The sequence below is a fragment of the Spea bombifrons genome, chromosome 1, assembly GCF_027358695.1.
Source record: "Spea bombifrons isolate aSpeBom1 chromosome 1, aSpeBom1.2.pri, whole genome shotgun sequence".
In the NCBI taxonomy this organism is placed as follows: Eukaryota; Metazoa; Chordata; class Amphibia; order Anura; family Pelobatidae; genus Spea; species Spea bombifrons.
In genome coordinates, this window is record NC_071087.1 from 95,014,130 (window position 1) to 95,034,026 (window position 19,897).

General features: G+C 38.3%; 1 long non-coding RNA gene across 1 annotated transcript in view; it reads right to left on the reverse strand.

The window, feature by feature from the left end:
- Positions 1-19,143: 19,143 nt before the first annotated feature.
- Positions 19,144-19,897, reverse strand: part of LOC128496156 (uncharacterized) — an 86,223-nt gene continuing 85,469 nt past the window's right edge. The window contains exon 3 of the long non-coding RNA XR_008354225.1: positions 19,144-19,780. This is a non-coding gene — a long non-coding RNA (uncharacterized LOC128496156). The remainder of the gene's footprint in view (positions 19,781-19,897) is intronic.

Consider the following 19,897-nt stretch of genomic DNA (forward strand, 5'->3'; position numbering starts at 1 on the left):
GCAGGTTGGTTGTTTTGTTTTCATGTTTCCTTCCTAATTATATTGTCCTATCATTCTTTGGTAGTGTGAAAAAGCAGAAACAAATCCATCACTGCTTCTTCTATTATTGATGTCTAAGAATGTAAAGAGCAATTTATGGGTCACAACAAAACATATGTTGATATCTGCAGTCTTCCAGGCTGACTGCCCAGCATATGACACCTGGGACCATCAAGTTCACTTGTTTACATAAACTAATTTGCTCCTTGAATAACTGTTAGCAAACCCATATAGCACCACGTCGTTTGTCTGGTAATCAAATTAGGTAATGGAATTACATTTTATTCCTTTTTTTTTTTTTTTACAACCACTCAATCTGTAAAAAAAGAGGGGCTTTTAGGCATTCATTGACTCATCTTAATGGGCTTAACAAGATTATTTCCACAACTACTCTTACATAATATGCATACCTGGGAAATTCTTAGCTCCAGGTTCCCGGAGGCTTACCTTAAGGGACGCGGCCAGGACTGCCCACTGATGTTGGGGGCATTCCCGCTGATGTCAGTGGGCGTTCCCGTTGACATCACGGGAAACATCAACATCTAAACGGGGAAATTGGCGGGGAGCGAGGCGTGTCAAGATCCCGTTCCCGTGACCTGGAGGATTCGCATGTTGAACTGGAGAACCGGAAAAGCGGTGCTTCACCCAGGTATGATAATATGTTTCCTGTCAGAATATGTGGAAATGGCAGCAATACTATTTATGTCTTAAATATAATATGTGTATGTAAAATTAAATATTCAGATTAAAAGACTACACCCAACTATGATCACCAAGGAGGACTAAATAAACAGTTAGTAGCTAATCACATGACCATCAAACTTAGCCTTTACTAGGAGTATTCCGACACTAGATGGTAATAGTTATGTGTGTTTAACCAGGCTTTTTTTTTCATTTTGTGATGTTTCCATGAGCCAAAAATAGGCATTGTACAGTATTGCATGATATTGCATAATGCATAGTAGTTTTTTTCTTTAGGTTTATCCCTTTGGGTGTGGGTGTTAGAGGATACAGCACTCCCAACAGGGCTGGTTAGAGATGGGATAGGTAGGAAGTTTGTTGATAAGTATGTGTAACAGAAACCAGGAGCTTGCTACCTCCCTCATATCCAGGACCAGACTGGGAATGAAAAGCAGCCCTGGAAATACTTGGACACCAGCCCCTCTATTTTATTGCATGGTTAAGCTCATGTGCCTGCACCCCACACCAGAGCTTAACTAGAAAAAACACTAGAAAAATTGCCTTGGAGCACCCCAACTTCACTAACAACATGTCCCACAATGCCCCCAAATAGCTTGTCTTTGCCATCTTTGCCCCGAACCAACTTAATTGTGCCATCTGTTCCCTCAAACAAGTGTTGGTAGGCCAGTCTGGACCTGCTTATATTGAAATCCGACTACATGATAAGTAGCCAATCCAGTTCTCAGGGAAAAAGGATCTCCCAAAGAACTGTACCACCAGTCATGACTCGACATGACTCGTCAGGATACAAGAGAACACTTTATCGGGACTGGGTATAATTTATATAGACATTTAAGCAGGGAAAGGGAAATTTACTATATTTTGTATTTTTACCTTATTTCTACTTCTGTGTGTATTCAGATTGATTCATCTACATTTAAGTTTTATTTTTCTAATCTCTTTACGTCTGTTGTACATTCGCCATTGTTGAATGTGTGAGTACATTAGTCTGGTGTCTATAATGTCTGCATAATCCCTTACCTTTGTGTTAATGTGTTAATTATGTCAGTCCTATCCTGCCTCTTGTTATTCTTTTGGCAGCAATAGCCTCAAACAAGCACCTTCACTAGCTGCAGATGAAACCTGCACAATATTCAGGAAGAATTTTGGACCGTTCTTCCTTACAGCTTAAGCTCAGCCATATTCTTAGGATGTCTGGTGTGAACAGCACTCTTGAGGACATTCCACAGAATCTGTACTAGGTTAAGATCTAGGCTGATTTTATTTTTTTTAAACCATTTACTTTGATATTTAGGGTCATTGTCCTGCTGCATTATACAATGTCTACTGAGCTTCATCTGGTGGACAGCCACCCTGACATTATTCATGATTCTTCCTCCAATATTGGGGTCATGTTTTTATGTGGGTATGCAGTTCTTTTGTTACGCCACACATAGTGCTGCGTGTTTTCCCCAAACAATTCCACCTTAATATTTCTTGGTAGTGTGAAGGTGCTCTTTGGCAAACTTCCTCTGTGGTGTTCTGCCATGGACTCCATGTCTGTTCAATGTTTTGCATATAGTAGACTCAGGAACAGATATGTTAACCAGTTGCAATGATTCCTTCAAGCCTTTAGCTGTTGCTGTAGGGTTCTTTTTTACTTTATTGAGCTTTCTGCGCTGTGTTGTTGAAGTCATCTTTGTTGGCCGTCCACGCCAAGGGAGAGTAGCCACATTTTCTCTATTCACAAACCGTTTGTCTAATTGTGGATTAGTGAATATGTAAATTATTTGAGATTACATTGTAATCCTTTCCAGTTTTATGCAAATCAACAATTCTTGATTGTAGATCTTCTGAGATTTTTTTTGTGAGACATGGTTCACATCAGCAGATAGTTCTTGAGGCTAGCAAACTTGAAATTTCTGAGGTTTTTTTTCTCTAAACACCTCCAATCCAGTGAGTGAGTTTCAGTGACTGAACTCCAGTTTTGCTAACCCCTGACTCCGGTTAGCTTTTGTTGAAGTCATTAACCCAGGAGTTCACATACTTTTTCCAACCCACAGTTTATGTTTGAATGATGTATTCAATGTGGGCAAGAACAATACAATAATATGTGTGTGTTATTAGTTACAACAGATTGTGTAATTCCAAAGAGTTTGCCTACTTTTTCTTACCACTGTATGTATGTATATATATATATATATATATATATATATATATATATATATATTGTGAGGTAGGTCTGGGATCGCCCCTCGCTGAGGTCAAGGGACAAGCGCTGTCTTCATTCAAACCAGGCACACAGCAGTAAATTCGTGCAATCTGACACAGGGTCAGGTTTATTAGAAAGGTTGCAGGGACAAAAGAAATATAACGGTAACAAAAGAAACACCTTGCCTGTCCGGCACTTACTATACATAGGATGTCCCTCACTACCAGCTGGAGAGCTTCTCTCTGCCAACTTAACATAACATAATATGTCCAGCAACCTTTACTCACAGGTCTCTTCCACAGACAGGCTTTCTGTGTCCTCAGTCAGAGAGAGCTACCTGCCCTCCTGGCTTCCCTTTTATATCCACCCTCTAATTCACTTAATCACCTAGCAGGTGGAAGTCTCAGGTGTTACTCCACATAGGAAAGGAATCTAGGAGAAACATACCTCCCTTCCACCACCAATCCTACATGACTGTCACAATATATATATATATATATACATAATGGTTACATTCAGTACTGCTAAGTCAACAGGCTTGATGTTTACTATCCAGTCCTTTCCAAAACTCGTTTAAAGAAAGAATTTTTAATTGAAATTCAATAAAAGGACCATATGAAGGATGCAGGTCAGGATTTAAATGATGCCTTAAGTCTTTCTTACTATAGTGGCTCAAAATGTTAAAAACGGAGCAACCCAGGGGGCAATGCCAGCCCTTACCTAATCTGAAAGTGTAAAAAATATTCTGTGAATATCAAGTATGCCCTTAAGGGCCGAATTTGTTCATACAGCATATCATGCAGTATTTTGGAAGGTCACCAAAAGATTATGGATTTCTAAAATATGCCTTTTTTAAAAGTATTGTTTATTTCACAAGCTTTAATTCATGTGATAGCTGAGTGTCACCTTTACAAATATGCATTCCCCCCAGTACAAATGTATTTAGATGTGTTCTGTTTACCAGTGCGCATAACTAACACACTCACTCTAGCACGCGCACATGTACATACGTCCACTTTAACACACTAACATGCCCTCGCCCTTGGCCATGCAAACTGGTTGGTCCAAGTCAGACTGACCTTGTTTTATGAAACTACTTTACTATGCATAATGAGTTGGAGGAATTGTATGGGGCATTACACCATTCCACAAAATAAATAAATCATATATACATATATATATATATATATATATATATATATATATATATATATATAAACACCAAGGAAATTGGCTTGAAATGGTATCAAGTGTTTAAAAACTAGAACTGGCTTGACAGTAAAAGAAAAGAACCTTCTCACTTTATAGAGGGTATGAACACCGCACAGAGATCATGATGAAATGTTACAGTCACTCTAAACAGACTTTTATTGGAGAATGTAACAGTGATTTATCAAAAGCAGTACACTGGCACTTTGGTAATATTACTGTTCAATTATATTTTAATGTACCTATTATTAAGGTAGTTAGTATTATTATAGATTTTGCTTTTATGTGTTTCTTATGACTAAGCAAGTTTATTAATTGCCTAATTGAATACGTCCATTTCTTATAGTAATTTTAAAGTATTTGAACATTTTCTATTGTTACTTTATTGTATTTTAAAAAATAATAATGTAAGTAAGGAAACAAAACAATTCTGAGCAAGCTATTACTACTAATTACTTAAGATATAAGAAGACAATAATAGAGTGAAACAAATATTTACAGAGCATCCGTGAGAAAAAGAACCATTGACAGACACTGAATTTATTTTAATTAAGCCAGATTTTAAAAAACCTCACAAGTGCATATACACACGTCTTATATGCAGTGGTGGATCAAGGTCTGGTGGGGCCGTGGGGCAGTACTGTTACAAGAGGCCCCCTCAAGCATTTGGGAGGTCAGATATTGCTTTTGGACAAAAAGGCCTGCCTCGAAATATCTGTTCTACTTTATCCTAAAGGTGTTTAATGGGGATGAGGTCAGGGCTCTTTGCAGGCCAGTCAAGTTCTTCCACACCAAACTCATCCAACCATGTATTTATGGACCTTCATTTGTGCACCACTACATGGACAAATGATTGGGACACACCTCTGAATTATTGAAATCATGACTAGGCCCCTAACTCCCAGCGAAGGAAAATCTTAATGCTTTAGCATACCAAGACATTTTAGACAACGCTATGCTTCAAATTATGTGGGAACAGTTTGGAGAGGGCCCTTTTCTATTCCAGCATGACTGTGTCCCAGTACAAGCGAGAGCCATAAAAACATGTTTGGATGAGTTTGGTGTGGAAGAACGCACAGAGCCCTGACCTGATCCCCATCAAAATGAACTGGAACGGAGATTGCGAGCACACTCATTCACAAACATTCAGTCCGACTGAACATTTTCCTACCTCTGTCACTGTCACTTTTTTTCCTCCTCTTCGTTCTTCCTCTTGGCTCTTTTTCTGTCTCATTCCGGTGCAGCGAGAGCGTGGAAGGCGGTGGGCGCGGCTTCAGTGTTGTGCGCCGGGATATGACATCAAATCCCGACGCACAACATCAGTTGTGGAGCAGAATCAGAGCAGGATGCAGGATTGGAGCAATGGAGCAGGATCGAAGGTCTGCATTAACAGACCTCCCGCTCCTTTGATTGTCTTTAAGCTGGTTAGAGGGAGATCCTTGATCTCCCCAACCGAGCCTGCTCCTCTAGCGGTGTCAGTTTCTGCAGGAGTGCCGGCGTGGTGGCACCCCCGTGATGAGCGGCACCCGGGGTGGACCGCCCCCCGCTGAGTACGCTACTGGACGTAACTATAAACCACATGGCCCTGGTGTGAAAATTGAAACTTCACCAAGCTGCATGTCCCTTTGCCCTAAACAGTTTGCGAGTGTCACATTTGCCCCAAACAGCTTATCAGTGTCATCCTAACACCCAAACAGCCTGTTTGTGCCATCTTTGCCCCAGCTTCTCAGTGTTTTGTTTTTGGGCCAGTTGTTTTCTGACAATTTCTTTTCTGCCTTTCTGTTCAGAGGAAATTTAGAAGGGCTTTTTCCACTCTGAAACTAAATTCATTGAGAAAGGGTGTGGGAGTGTGAAAGAGCGTGAGTCAGTGTGAGAAAGCATAAGTGTGATTGAGCTTGAAAAAAAAAACAATGAAAGGCAAACGAAAATTAAGAGCTCTCTATTTCGATTTTATTTGTTTCATTGGGGTCCCTCATATGGACCCCAATATATTGGACATTTGTATGAATTGACAAAATTTGGAAATATTGTTAAAAGTAAAAATAGTACATGCTGTGTGCAGACACATACATGAAATACACTGCAGCAAGTAAGCAGCAAGTGGGAGCCCCTTTGCCAGCAGGGGCCCTGGGGCAATAACCGAATTGTTAATCCGCCCCTTCTTATATGTGAAATGCACTTACTACTTTATGGTGTTCTATGACACCAAGCTAATAAATATGTATGTCAAACACCATCAAATAGCATTGAAGTATGTGATATTCTTTGGTGTTTGATATTCACCTGTTAGATTGGTGCATACAATTAAATCTGTCGTTTCTTCTTATGACTGAGTTATGTTATATTCTGAAATGAACAGAATGCTCTAGGCTATGTTTCCAGTGATCTTTAAAGCAACATTGCAACCACTGTGCTGTTTGTTTTACAGGCTTTTGCTACACAACTGTGTATCATGCTGTCTTTACACATTACTGGATTATTAGCCTGCTTTCAACCATCAGGGGTTATAACCCCCTGGATCTTTTCTTCTGCGTGTTGGCAGTCTTGTAATACTAGTCATGTATTTTCCCTGCGGCTCTTTGTGTACACCTCAAAATATTCCCTTACTTTTGTCTTTCGTAATGGTCATTGTTTTATTAGTTTCTTTGTCTGTCCTCTCTGCTCTATAGCTTTACTTGATTACAAACCTTATTTAATACTTTCACAGCCAATGCAGAATTTATAGCAATGTTGAGAAACACTTTTTAAGTAGATACTGCCATTTTACTTAAACTACACAAGTATTATGTACCTAAATAGAATGCCACATGAAGCCAATGGGGCTGCTTTTAATGTTGATGGGTAAAACTACAAAAAATACTCCAAAGTGAGTTACCTGGGAAACCCGTCATATAATTTTTCCTAGGGTGGATATAGGTAAAACTATTTTTGCAGAGCTCTATAGACCTATGTAGCAGAATTCATATACAGCAAACGGCAAGCTCTAGACTTTAACATAGACAATACAAAGTTTTCAGAGTTACCTTACTTATAGAATGATCCCATTAACAATGAAATTCCATTGGTTGCATGATCATAAGATAACATTTCAAACTTGCATTAGAATCACTTAGTATTTATATGTAAAAACACAACATATTTATCAGTGACAGATGTCTAGTTATGTCCAGTGCTATGGTTACATACAGCATATGATTATCTTATAGCCATTTTGCTATATACAAAGAGATGTGAAATGTATGCCATAGTAGATTTGGAACGTAAACTGTCTCTGAGTACAAAAGTTATGGATATAAATGTTTGTCTAATAGCGGTGCTGCTTTTAACTTAACCAATATCAGAAAGATGGTTATTCTCTCTCACGGTTATTAAAAATAATGGATATTACACCATTAAACCCTGAAACGATGATTGCCAGTGCAAGTTGGTAACAATTACATTCCAATGAGCTTAATGATCCCAAAAGCATTTGTCTACATGTAATTTCCCCCAAATTATTCATCGGTCAATGAACTGATATCCAAAATGTGCTATTTGGAACTTTCTATATGACCTTTACTTTGATGGAATTGACCTGGATGTCATTGTGCAGCACATTATCCTCCTCTATAAATTACATATAAATAAAGAATGTTCTCCAGCTTTATGGGAATCCTTGACATAATACTTTAAGTACACTTAGCAACCATAGTGTATGTATATATATATATATATATATATATATATATATATATGTTATTAAAGAAATTCAGCAGTATTCCATGAATTTTATTTCTGAATATTGTCTGGGGACTCTTATAGTCCATTGTCTTATTGAATTAATGTGGTTGGCTTTATGAAAAAGGCTTTATGCTTCATTTCAGCAGCTAACATAAATATACATTCAGAAATGATTTTGGGTTGTCATTGCATGAAAGCTGTACTTGCCATAATTTCTTCCAAAACGGTAATTTTCATACCATCATCTGTAATTTACTTTAATTTCAGTTGTATTGTAATTCCTAATTATTCTCCTTCAATAAAACACATTAATTTATGTTATAACAAAGACTGCAAATGGCTTTGTTTTTTATAATTAATTGGAGGTAGGTTTTTTAACTTGGAATATTCTTTGATATGTGCATGTGTGTGTGTGTGTGTGAATGAGTGCATTATTTTGTGAGTATGCTTGTGTGTATATTATGGTAGAATTGTACCTAAGGCCTATTTTGGAGCTGAGAATTCTCAGGGTCAAACCTGGAGTCTCCTGGAGTCTCCTAGGCCTCTGGGTCACCTTTCTCTTTCTCCAGGGAGGTGGAATTGTGTTGAGTCACTCTCCGACTGCCTTCCCATCTACTCAGTACTGTCTGGGGCTAGCCCTGCCCCATGCATGACTAGCCCACCCCTCAGAGGCTTAGTATGACCTAAATGCCTAGCTAACCCCAAACTAATCCCTCAGAAGAGGGAGCGTTAAGTGGCATACCTGGGAACTCTCCGCATTTGACCCGGAGATTGCCAGGTGAAGCACCGCTTCTTCAGTTCTCCGAGTCAAGACCCGAATCCTCCAGGTCACGGGGTCTTGACACACCCCGTCCCCCGCCCATTTTCCCTTTTAAATGAGGTGTTGCAGCGTGAACGCCCCCGACGTCAAGGAGAACTCCAACTGATGTCACAGGACCTCCCACTGATGTCTTGGGGACCTGCCACCGACATCACAGCACCACCCCCTGACGTCAGTAGGCAGTCCTGGCCACGTCCCGCAAGGGAAGACTCTGGTCAGCCGGAGCCCAGAAGTTCCCAGGTATGGTTATGGGTAGCCTGGACTGGGAAGTTTCTGGGTATTCTTACTTTGCAACAAACCTAAAGAAAAACCACTAAAATAGATACTTTATTAATAGTTAAGTTAAAAAACTCACCAAATGAAGCTAATTAGCTAAGCTATGTCTTATCAAAATGTGCATCAATTCTTTTGTGTGTTTATTTTTCTCTTTTGCTTTGTTTTTCTATTCTTTGCTGTACCATTCCTACCATGAGAGGGGGCGTTGCTTTGAAATAGTGGCATCTATGCTAGCGTTCTATGCTTACCTTGAAACTCAATTTTTGTCCACATTCTTAGTTACAGGCATCAAGCTGCAATCTCATATGTATTATATCATCTGCAAGCTATTTTCCAAATCAATGAAATGTTTTGGAAAGATGTTTGCTTTTAGAAAAATAAAACATTTAGCTTACATGCAAGAATGTACAGGTGAAGGTACCTATCCATTCTAAATTCCATTATTAACATTATGCCATTTCATATGTTATTAAACAGAGCTTTTTTTGTAATACTCAGGTGCCTTTCTCTGATCTAAACAAAACTATTACCTTGTAGAAACATTATAATTCCTATCATTTTTTCAGTGCACCTCACTTGAAGAAATATCAGAGTATATATTTGCAAAAAAATGGCTCTTCAGAGGCCTTTTAACATTTCTAGAAAATATATGATAACTCAAGCATTGGCATGGAAATGATTCATGGTGGACATTTTTAAAGTTACTGGACACTATCATCTTTTTTAAATTTAAAATAAGACTCATTCTATTCCTCTTAGGCTAAAAACAAAAAAGTGCCCAAAATATAGTAATGGGTAGACGGTCAAGGCACACACGTATAAAATTGCCCTTATAATGTTCCTGCCCATACACACAGTCTTCATTCAGTCCTAGGCACCATGATATGACATAATATCCCCACACTCAGCATCAATAGCTGGCTCATACTGTGAAGGAGCACTTAAACTGAGGAAGAGACCTTAAACTCCCTTAATTTTGTGGCCGGTTAGGAGGAGATCGATGACTGCCCCAACCAGCCCTGTTCCTCCAGCTGTGGCCAGTTCAGCACTGGTAAGGTGATAGGCACAACAAACTGGAGATACAGAGACTGGGGTCCGTGTAAGGACACCTTGCAGACCGTTGTGATAAATGTAAACAAACACACGAGGAAGAGGTTAGGCTTACATCGATAGAAGAAGGATAGAAAAAAAATATTAACAAGAACTATCACACACAATGACGTCTGAATACTAGACGCAACCATATTACAATTACGTAAAATCATGTAAAAGTACAGTTGTGTGTGTATTCCTCACCTTTAAAGCTACTATGTTCAGACAACGTTGGAACCAGAACTAATAAGGAGGGGTTGGAGCTTACTCTAGGCTCTCAGTGGGCTGCAGAGTTGAGTTGAAAAAATATTAATCCTGGGATTTTGGACAATTTGAGTCATATTAATCATTAATAAAAATTATAATTATTATTTGAACTCCTCTTCCGATGCCACACCCAAAGGTTTTAGTATGTTAATAAAAGGGGGGCTTTTATCCGTCCTTGTTTAATATATCGGTCCTATTTAATTTTAATTGAACAGGGAGGGACTTCTGAGTTGCAGTTGAGGGCATGCAAGCTGAAAGTGACTGGACCGCACACAGAAATGAACTCGAATGCCAATGAATATTTTAGTTACTGTACGAGTTGAAGCATGCAAGTACTGTGCATGCCAGCTGTATTGAGCTTTGTCAGATGAGTTAACTCTTTAACTCAAATGATAGCTCAAATTGTGTGAATTTATATTTATATCTTGATGTAATAGACAAGAGGTCTTAATGTTTGGAGTGCATAGCGTGCCAGCTATGAGGATATTTAAATTATAACATTAAAAGTTAAAGAAATGAGTGTTAATATGGTAAAAAAATATATGGATATTGAACAGTAATGGGTTTTACAAGCCTTTACTACTAAATATAATATCATATATTTGTGTCACCATAATAAAAAAAGTTCCTTGGAGGCAATATTTTAACTTTATACATTTGCTCATTTGTATAAAAATAGTGATTAATTTCCTTAATTTTAATAGCACTCATTACATTTTTTGAGATACTTATTTGTGTTCTAACACAAATGGTACTGCCATATAAATCTATTAACAAATAAAGTAGATAATTAAGATCATTTAACAAAGACTAAACAAGAAAATTAATTTTCTTCTTTGTGCTGAAGAATACAAATAAATATATACCTTTACTTTTTAACCTTATAAAATGAGCATTCTATTCTGTGGCAATGGCAACATAGCCTGTTTAAGTATAGCGCTACATACTGATTCATGATGGATCTATCTATCTATCTAGGTATTTCCTGATATAGCATCCTACCCATCTTTGAATTCAACCAATTTTTACACATCTGTAAAAACAAACTCAGGCTATACATTTACATAGGCGATCTATTTGACACAATAGAAAAAATAAATGTACCCTATGGGCCATCATCACACCTGGGAACTCTATGTTGATCTACTCATCAATCCTGTGTACAAGATCAGGTTAAGGTGCTTGGGGCACTGGATCTCTTATGCAAAAACGGGACCTATTCCCAACTAATTGTTCACAACACAAATAAAACATAATGTAAAAAACAGTATATTACAGATTCCTCTATATTTCTTAATGATGTCATATTCTGTTTATATTAAGAATTGTCATCAAATTATGTCCCTAACCTAAGGCCTGGACACTGCACATGAGCAAACCATGTTTCACTGTAAAATGTGCAGCTAATGAGGTGCCATAATGTTGTGATTTTGGACATGACTGTTGTCAGATTGTACCATGTACAAGACTGTACCATGCAAAACAGTATGATTGCCAATAATATAACGTGGGGCACAATACATATTACATATACATAAAAACATAGGCACTTAAGTTCTTCTCAACTGTCCTAGTGTTGCTATCAGCCATTGTACATCAAAACTTCCCAGTTGTCTGGGGGCTGCAATTGCATCATATGCCCCTTGGTTAATCTGGCCCTTAAAACTGAATCAAACACGACTTCTGTCTAGGGGCGCTTGTAACTCGCGATCTCAATAACTCGGAAAAAACAAATAACAAATACGAAAAGATAGTGTAATAAGGTAAAACACTCTGGAACTTCAGGACAAAACTTCAATAATTGCACTCACAATATGGATGAGTCTTTCAAGCCTCCAAAAGCCAATTCCTTGGTGTGTGTGTGTCAATTCCTCCACCCCACGGACATAGAAGAAAAGAAATATACCTACCATAGGTAGTCTATGTCCTTGGGGTTGAGGAATTGACAGCGAGAGTGTTTTTAGGGTTGCAGCTGTAAACCCGATCAAAGGAATGGAAAATATTTTCTTCCTCACATTTATTCATTTTATTTGACACCGGGTTTCATTCTTTCACCTTAAAACTGAATGCAAGCCCCAAAAAACAGTATTTTTACATGTTGTAATGCTACTGTTTTACCTAGAGAGAATGATACATACCGTAGATTGATGGATAAATCAATTGTTACACAAATGTTGGATGTTTTATAGGAAAGACATGGTTATGTAGATAAAAAATGCTGGTAAACTCCATAGAAAATCTTCTAATCTAATATACAGATTACTTGTTTCTTGTACCTATAATCGAAACTTGAAGGTGGTTAAAGTTTTTCTTGATAACAAAAAAATGAATATTTACCTCATGCAACATCTGAAAATGCTGCTAATCCTGCCCATGTTAAGAAAAATATTGATATATCTGATTCTGCATAAAAAACAGGATTATACAACTAAGCCACTGTTCTCTTTAAAGGAATTGTTAACCTTTTTAAATACTTACAGATTAGTGTAGTTCACCACAGCTTCTGAATTTAAATACTTAAAACATGAAGGTCAACACCCCTGACTCACCAGTGATTAAGATGCTGATTTCCATCAACTAATCCTATTAGCAACAGTATAAACATTGAGACAGCTCTCGTTTCTGACACAATAAACGTTAACAGGATACTATAGCAAAATAAGATGTGCATTTTTCATGATCAAGTCACACACACAGCACACTTAATAGAATGCGTTAAGTGCATGTTACAACATTACTTCATCATGGTTGGAGAAGGATTTTTCAATCTATTTGCATTTTTAAAGTAGAGGTAGTGTAATCTAAACCTAAGAGCCTAGGCATTCTTATGTGGTCTATAGGTGTCAATCTTTCATAATCACCTCTAACTCACAAGTCGCCACACAAGAGTGCCAACTATTAGTGAATTACAATTTAAAAGTTTATAGTCGAGTCTCTGTCCCATTGTCATTTATAGGCAAAGATTCTACACCTGGGATGGTAAGAATACTTATTCTAGACAAGTTGTGTACAAAGCTCAGCACATCCGCCACCTTCTTCCTGTTTTGCTAGCACTTCCCCACCTTCGTGTTTTTATGGTTTGGGTTTTTCATGTGGTCATATGAGTTTCTAATTATTTCCCCATACCTTCCAAATTACTTTTTGAATTCACATAAATCAGATACGATTTCTGTTTGTGGCCACAATTTAAAGAGCTATATAACATTCCTTCCGCCATTTATACGTAATGGTCATCAGTGAACTGAATGGGTATCCCAAAGGCTATCAATACAATCCATTATCACTCTTCTTACCAAAAAGAACAATGTTTTTTCTTTGAAAAGACCAGGAGACCCGGGCTACCATGGCTTCTCCTGGAGACTCCAGGTCAAACCCAGTGAGTTCACAGATATTTCAGAATGCCTATTTATATGTAAGAACCTCCGATTACTTACCTTATCTTGTTGAGGTTTGCGTTTGGTGTTTTTAGATTTTTTCTTGGTTTTATTTTCTTCTTTGCTCATAATGGAATCCACATTTTGATTTTCTATTTGTAAAGCTGAGATTTTACATTGTATTTGTATACTATCTCGAATATCATATCATATTCCTATTTTTGTGTTCAGTGGATAACCTTGTATATTTTGTGTTTTGCACTTATAATTTGTATATTATATTTTGTCTTTCTTTTCACTTGTTTTCTTCAACATTGACCCACTGGGCTTAGTCCATATACGCTTTTAAGTGCAAGAGCGAGTTTTCCATCTTTCCGATCTCCTTGGTAACAATCTAAAGACTGCCATTAATGCATCTAACAATGCAATTAGTTGCTATAGGTTGTACAGAGTGTCTGTAAAGACATCTACCTCTTAACATCAAAGCATGTTTAAATTTCACTCCCTCATTAGAGATGTTTCCTTGTCCTTGTATGCTTTATATAATAAATGTAATTTATAAAATCTCCTATAAATGACGTGAATTGGATGATGATCTGACCTTAGTAAGGATACAGTACATTTATGATTATATTTACATTGTTAAGTATAATATATTTAAATTGTCTTGTACTTATATAAGAAAAAAAAACTCCTATGGTGATACAAATACATATTTTTATTCTTCCAGAGAAAACATTATGAGCTGCTGCACTCTGTGGTTAATAGGTGAGCAAAACTCAACTAAACTGGATAAATAAGATGTGTAACAATAAATCAACAGAAACTCAAGGTTACAACAAAAAATATACATGATGCCATATAACATAAAGACTAGTCACTGGTGGACACACTTGCCCAAAACCAAAACAAGCAATACATATCCTCCTTTGTGTAGTTAATAACTCAGCAGTAAATTGGCGTCAATGGAATCAATGATATGTTCATATGTTAAAGCATATTCTCCAACTGAAATTGGACTAAAACCTGTCTACCAGTTAGCACCTGTTTTTTTGCATATTGCATTTTTTTGGCATTTTATAGATGTCTGAATGATCATTATACCTTTGCTCTTTTCACCTCACAAAGAATGTGTTTCTCTGCAATGGCACAAGAGAGCTGAAATTTGAGATGTTTCCTAGAGGGGATGCACCATAGGGCAGTCTGTGAAGCAGCTGTCTGTCCTTGGTAAGCATCTCATATTCTTTTTGTAAGGCATTTTCCCCTTCGGGGATCTCCTGAGGTTCACCTCAAGTGTAAAGCTTAGTCCAGACATGCACCTGCTTGTTCAATTGTGCCTAGAGGGATACCAGCCGTACCCCACTGATGAGCCCAATGAAAACCGAAATGTTGTTGGTTCTGTTGTGCAGAGGAAATTTGCGTCTCATTTCGGTTCTGGACTGCCTTTTTTGGTGGGATCAGACTTATATGTAGATGTAGATTTTTTATCTGTAATGACACAAGAGAGTTGCACTGTAGGGCACTGTAGCTGCACTATAGGCAAGGCTATAAGGGGGCTGTCCATTCTCATATTCTCTCATATTTTGTATGGCTTTATACCTTTGCTGTTTTCACTGCACAAAAAATGGATATGTCAAATTATACAATTAGCTAGTTTACAGTTCTATAAATGGAATGCATTAGATGGCTGTGAACAGCTGCACAAAAGAAATTGCATACCAAAGCAATTTTTACACACTGGTAATTACTTTCACATCCCTTTATTAAGTTTAGTTCTCCAACTAGAACACATACCTAGTTATGTGGTAATAAAATGGAATATGTTCCGTGTACTGTGTATATCATTTATTAGTTCCCAGTGCACTTAATAGTACCATATATTGCAATATCAATTAAAAAAAACAATTACGCTTCATAATATTTTATAATATGTCTCTTAGTTATCATTTCTTTGACTAGTAGTGGTCCCCAGGATTATAATGGGGATGATACTGAAAGAGTGTCATAAATGTGTGTGCATGAATACAAATGACAATGATAGCAGTTAATTCCTAACTTTATCTTCAGCTGTTACATTAAACTTATACCATTGCCAGCTATTAAAATCAAGCTTTGATCAGGTCAGTTTTAGTTCCAGGGGTTACTGAATCAAGGGTCATTCTTTAAACTCACTACAGATCTAATGTTAAAACTTACTGCTAGTAGTGTCACACTGTCTGCATAGCTCCCAACAGTCCTGGTTTGTGTAGGACACTCTTGGTGTCCTTGGTAGCTGCCCTACTGTCCCATTTTTGTGAGCAATGGGGAGCATGGGATTGTTGGTGAGACCCTCTGATTTACCTTGACTGGCCCAGGGAGCTGTAAAATCAATGTTCATTGCATGCATGTGCTCCTTTTCCTCCCTCATGGCACACTGCCTTCTGAACCGTGATGTGGTTGACTTCCTGTCAGGGTGCAATCGCAGAGGTGTGCTTTGTGAGATAGAGGGAGCAAACCACCAAGGCGTAAGGAGTAAGACAGACTGCACAGAATGCAGGAGACAAGTTCCCAGGTGTAATGGTTCCCAGGTGTTTTTTCATATACCTCAGTTGTTGGTGTAAGTTTTTGGAATTTAATGTTTATACTGCATTCAGAGCCGGCCTTAGGTGTTCTAGCGCCCTGTGCGGACTACTCCTCTGGTGCCCCTCCATCCCCAAAATTGAAAGGGAAAAAATCTTGTAACAAAACTCCCCTTTCTCACTATCTACCACCTCTGCCCCTTCTCACTGCCTTCCCCCTCTGCCCCTTCTCACTACCTTCCATCCTCTGCCCCTTCTCACTGCCTTTCCATCCTCTACCCCTTCTCACTGCCTTTCCCTCCTCTGCCCCTTCTCACTGCCTTTCCCCCCTCTGCCCCTTCTCAGTGCCTTTCCCCCTTCTGCCCCTTCTCACTGCCTCCACCCCGCCCCTTCTCATTATCTCCAACCTCTGCCCCTTCTCACTGCCTTCCCCCCTCTGCCCCTTCTCACTGCCTCCACCCCGCCCCTTCTCACTATCTACCCCCTCTCCCTACTTCTCATTATCCTTACTTACCTTGTTGAGTCCTGCGGTGGGAGCGAGAGGCGTCCGTCTTCCCGCTTTGCCGCGGCGCGCGCTTCACAGCTGAGCGCCAGAATGTGACATCGTATTTCGGTGCTCAGCATGAAACGCCGGCACCGCGACGGAGTGACGGAGAGTGAGGGGCGCCGAGCGGTTGCTGAAAACTTCACGAGCGACCACTCGGCGCCCCTGCCCGGGACTTAAATTAAAACATTGTTGGTTTTTTTTGCTGTTTTAACTTTATTTAACATCCTCCATGTTAAATAAAGTAAAAAAAAAACAAAACAATGTTTTAATTTAAGTCCCGGGCAGGCGCCCCTGTTGCCATGGCGCCCTGTGCAGCCGCACAGGTCGCACACCCCTAAGGCCGGCCCTGACTGCATTATATAGCCCAAATACTCTACATGGACAAAGGTGTATCCTTTCAATTTCTTTTAACAGTTTATCCAAACAAAAAACTTAGAGCGCTGATTTTTATTTATTTTCTTTTTATGTAACTGTGCATCATTAATGCAATTTTTCCATGCTAGTGCTACTGAGCATTAAAACCAGAAAGAGGCAGTTAAAGGTATGGTAATGGAATGTAAAATGCTTATGGGACAATCCTGTGCTCATCCATTGTGAGCAGCCATTCTTTCTGCCAGTGAACGGATGATAAACTACAAATGAAAAATCCTTATTCAATTTTTACCTCTGTAAACCAAAGTATCACAATCGTAATATTCAAATAAAGAACCTAGTTTATTTCTGGCTTAATCTACATATTCTTCTCTAACTTTCATAACTTCAGGCATTAAAACAGCTGTCTGTATCAAGGGAGATCCTTGAACCGGCTTAAAATCACTCAAGGGAGCCGGTGGTCTGTTAAAGACCTCCGATACCGCTCCCTTGCGACCCTGCTCCTCCAGCGGCGGACATTACTGTCCGTCTCTGGAGGGGTGCCGGGTGCCGGCAAGTTGGCACCCCCTGATGAGCGGCACCCGGTGCGGACCGCCCCCCCCGCTAGGTACGCTACTGCACGTCCCGCCCCCCCCGTTCCTACAGCACAGATTATTTCATCCTCGGCGGCCGTGCAGGAGCCGAGGATGAAATCCTGCGCGTGTCACCCCAAATGGCTACGCGTGTCAGCACTGACACGCGTGTCATAGGTTCGCCATCACTGCTCTAGAGCAACATTCTATTAATTGATGCAATGCGCCTTTTCTTGCCTCTTGAAGGTCATAACGACACTTTGAGAAGCCCATTCCCAATAAAAGGGCAGTGGAGCACTTTTCCTTCTGAGACCTAAAGAAGATCTGACTGCAAATTACTGTACCAATTTAGCAGAAAGTCACGTTCCACACACGGCTGGGGGCTGTATCCCTATGCTTCTCATGCACACACATGCACTAAGACATCTACAGCAGTGTTTGGTACATAAATGGTACATCTGCATTATCCTAGTACAGCAGAATCAAGACAACAAAAAAACCCTAAATAAGAAATACAGTAGGAATAGAAATAAATATATTTCCATGTAATACAGCATAAACAGAAATAAGTTTGAACTATATACAAATGTAAAATACTCTTCCCCGCATTTGCATGGGAAAGTAATACAAATAAAAATTATGCTTAAACAGTCTAAAGACACCTGAAGGAGAATCGAACGAGGCTCCTTTCAAGACTGAAAGCTTGCTTAAGCAGGGTACCGTTTTTCATTTGTATTTTAACGTCATAATGCGTTAATGTTATTGTCAATTTAGTATTTTGTCAATTTTAATGTTATTGATATTTGTATCCCCTCAATTATAATAGTGCTACTGAATCTGCTAGCACCCTAGCATTTTTATGACTCGAGTACAATTACAAAACTATATTTTTAAAATATTTGTGTTCTGGCTTTATATATGGATGATGCTCATTGATCTGTTCCAGAAATGTCTATTATGTCTTTCCAGCATACCCAGGTCTGCAGGGCGTTTAATGAAATATATATGTGTTTTTTTTCCCCAGCATGCTTAAGTCCACAGAACATGTAATCACATATAGATCCAGTTTACCCAGCCTGCCCAAGTTCACAAAGCATGTAATCAACTGTGGATTCTCTCTTCATAGCCTATTCAAGCCAATATGTCACGCAATTACTTGTTGAATCCTTTCCACCTAAGAGACACACACACACTTTGTGTATAGTAAAGACTTGTGTCCTAGATCTAGAGGAGACAATAGACTCAAAGTGATACCTTAATTGGCCAACTCAGTGTAATTAGCATACAAGAGTTGGTACTAATCTACAGAAGCATTTAGTTCTAACATACAGGTATGTATTAGATCAAGTTGTTGTTCATGTAACGTCATGCTTTATAATCACTTTGTAGTTGTAGTTTTCAACATTTTTTTTCAATAGATAAACCTAATCCGTTTAAATCTCAATTTAAGAATATTTCTTTGGCTAATACGGGAAGCAATTAACATTTAAACCAAAATACAAAATCAGAGGTACTTTCAATAGGGCAACAATGCCTATGTTTTGTTTCCCTCTTCATCTAAATCAACAAATGCTTTATTTAAAAGAGGTATCGTTCTTGATTGTTTAACATAAATATAGTATAATGGTTTAATGTTTTTGGGCACATATTAAAACGTATTTGGGGTACAGTATGCCATCATTCGAATGATTGGAAATAGTATTTGATATATGGAATTTTGCAGCATAATAAATAATAATGAATATAATAAAATAATAAATTATGCAATTAAATACATTCTTATGACAAAGAGGAAGAAAATGTGAAGGTCTTATGAGCCTAACAAAAATCCTTGTAAAAATAAATTTTCTTAGTTAAGTGTACTTGTTGAATATTAATGTATGTCTTCTGTTCACCACCTTTCAATTAAAAGTAAACTAAACAAATTCAGCAAAGAGCAAGACTAACAAAATTCTAAGAATGAAAGAAAAAGACACTCATAAATAATTAAGTTCTCTTGCCTGGAGATTGTAAATCCATGGCCCAAGTCATCAATCAGGGTCTGGAAACAAGAAAAAAATATTTTAGCAAAGGGTTGGATATTAAAATAATATATTCTCAAACAGAAGAATAAAACTTTAACCGAATAATCAGACATTAACTAAAATAATTGCATCCT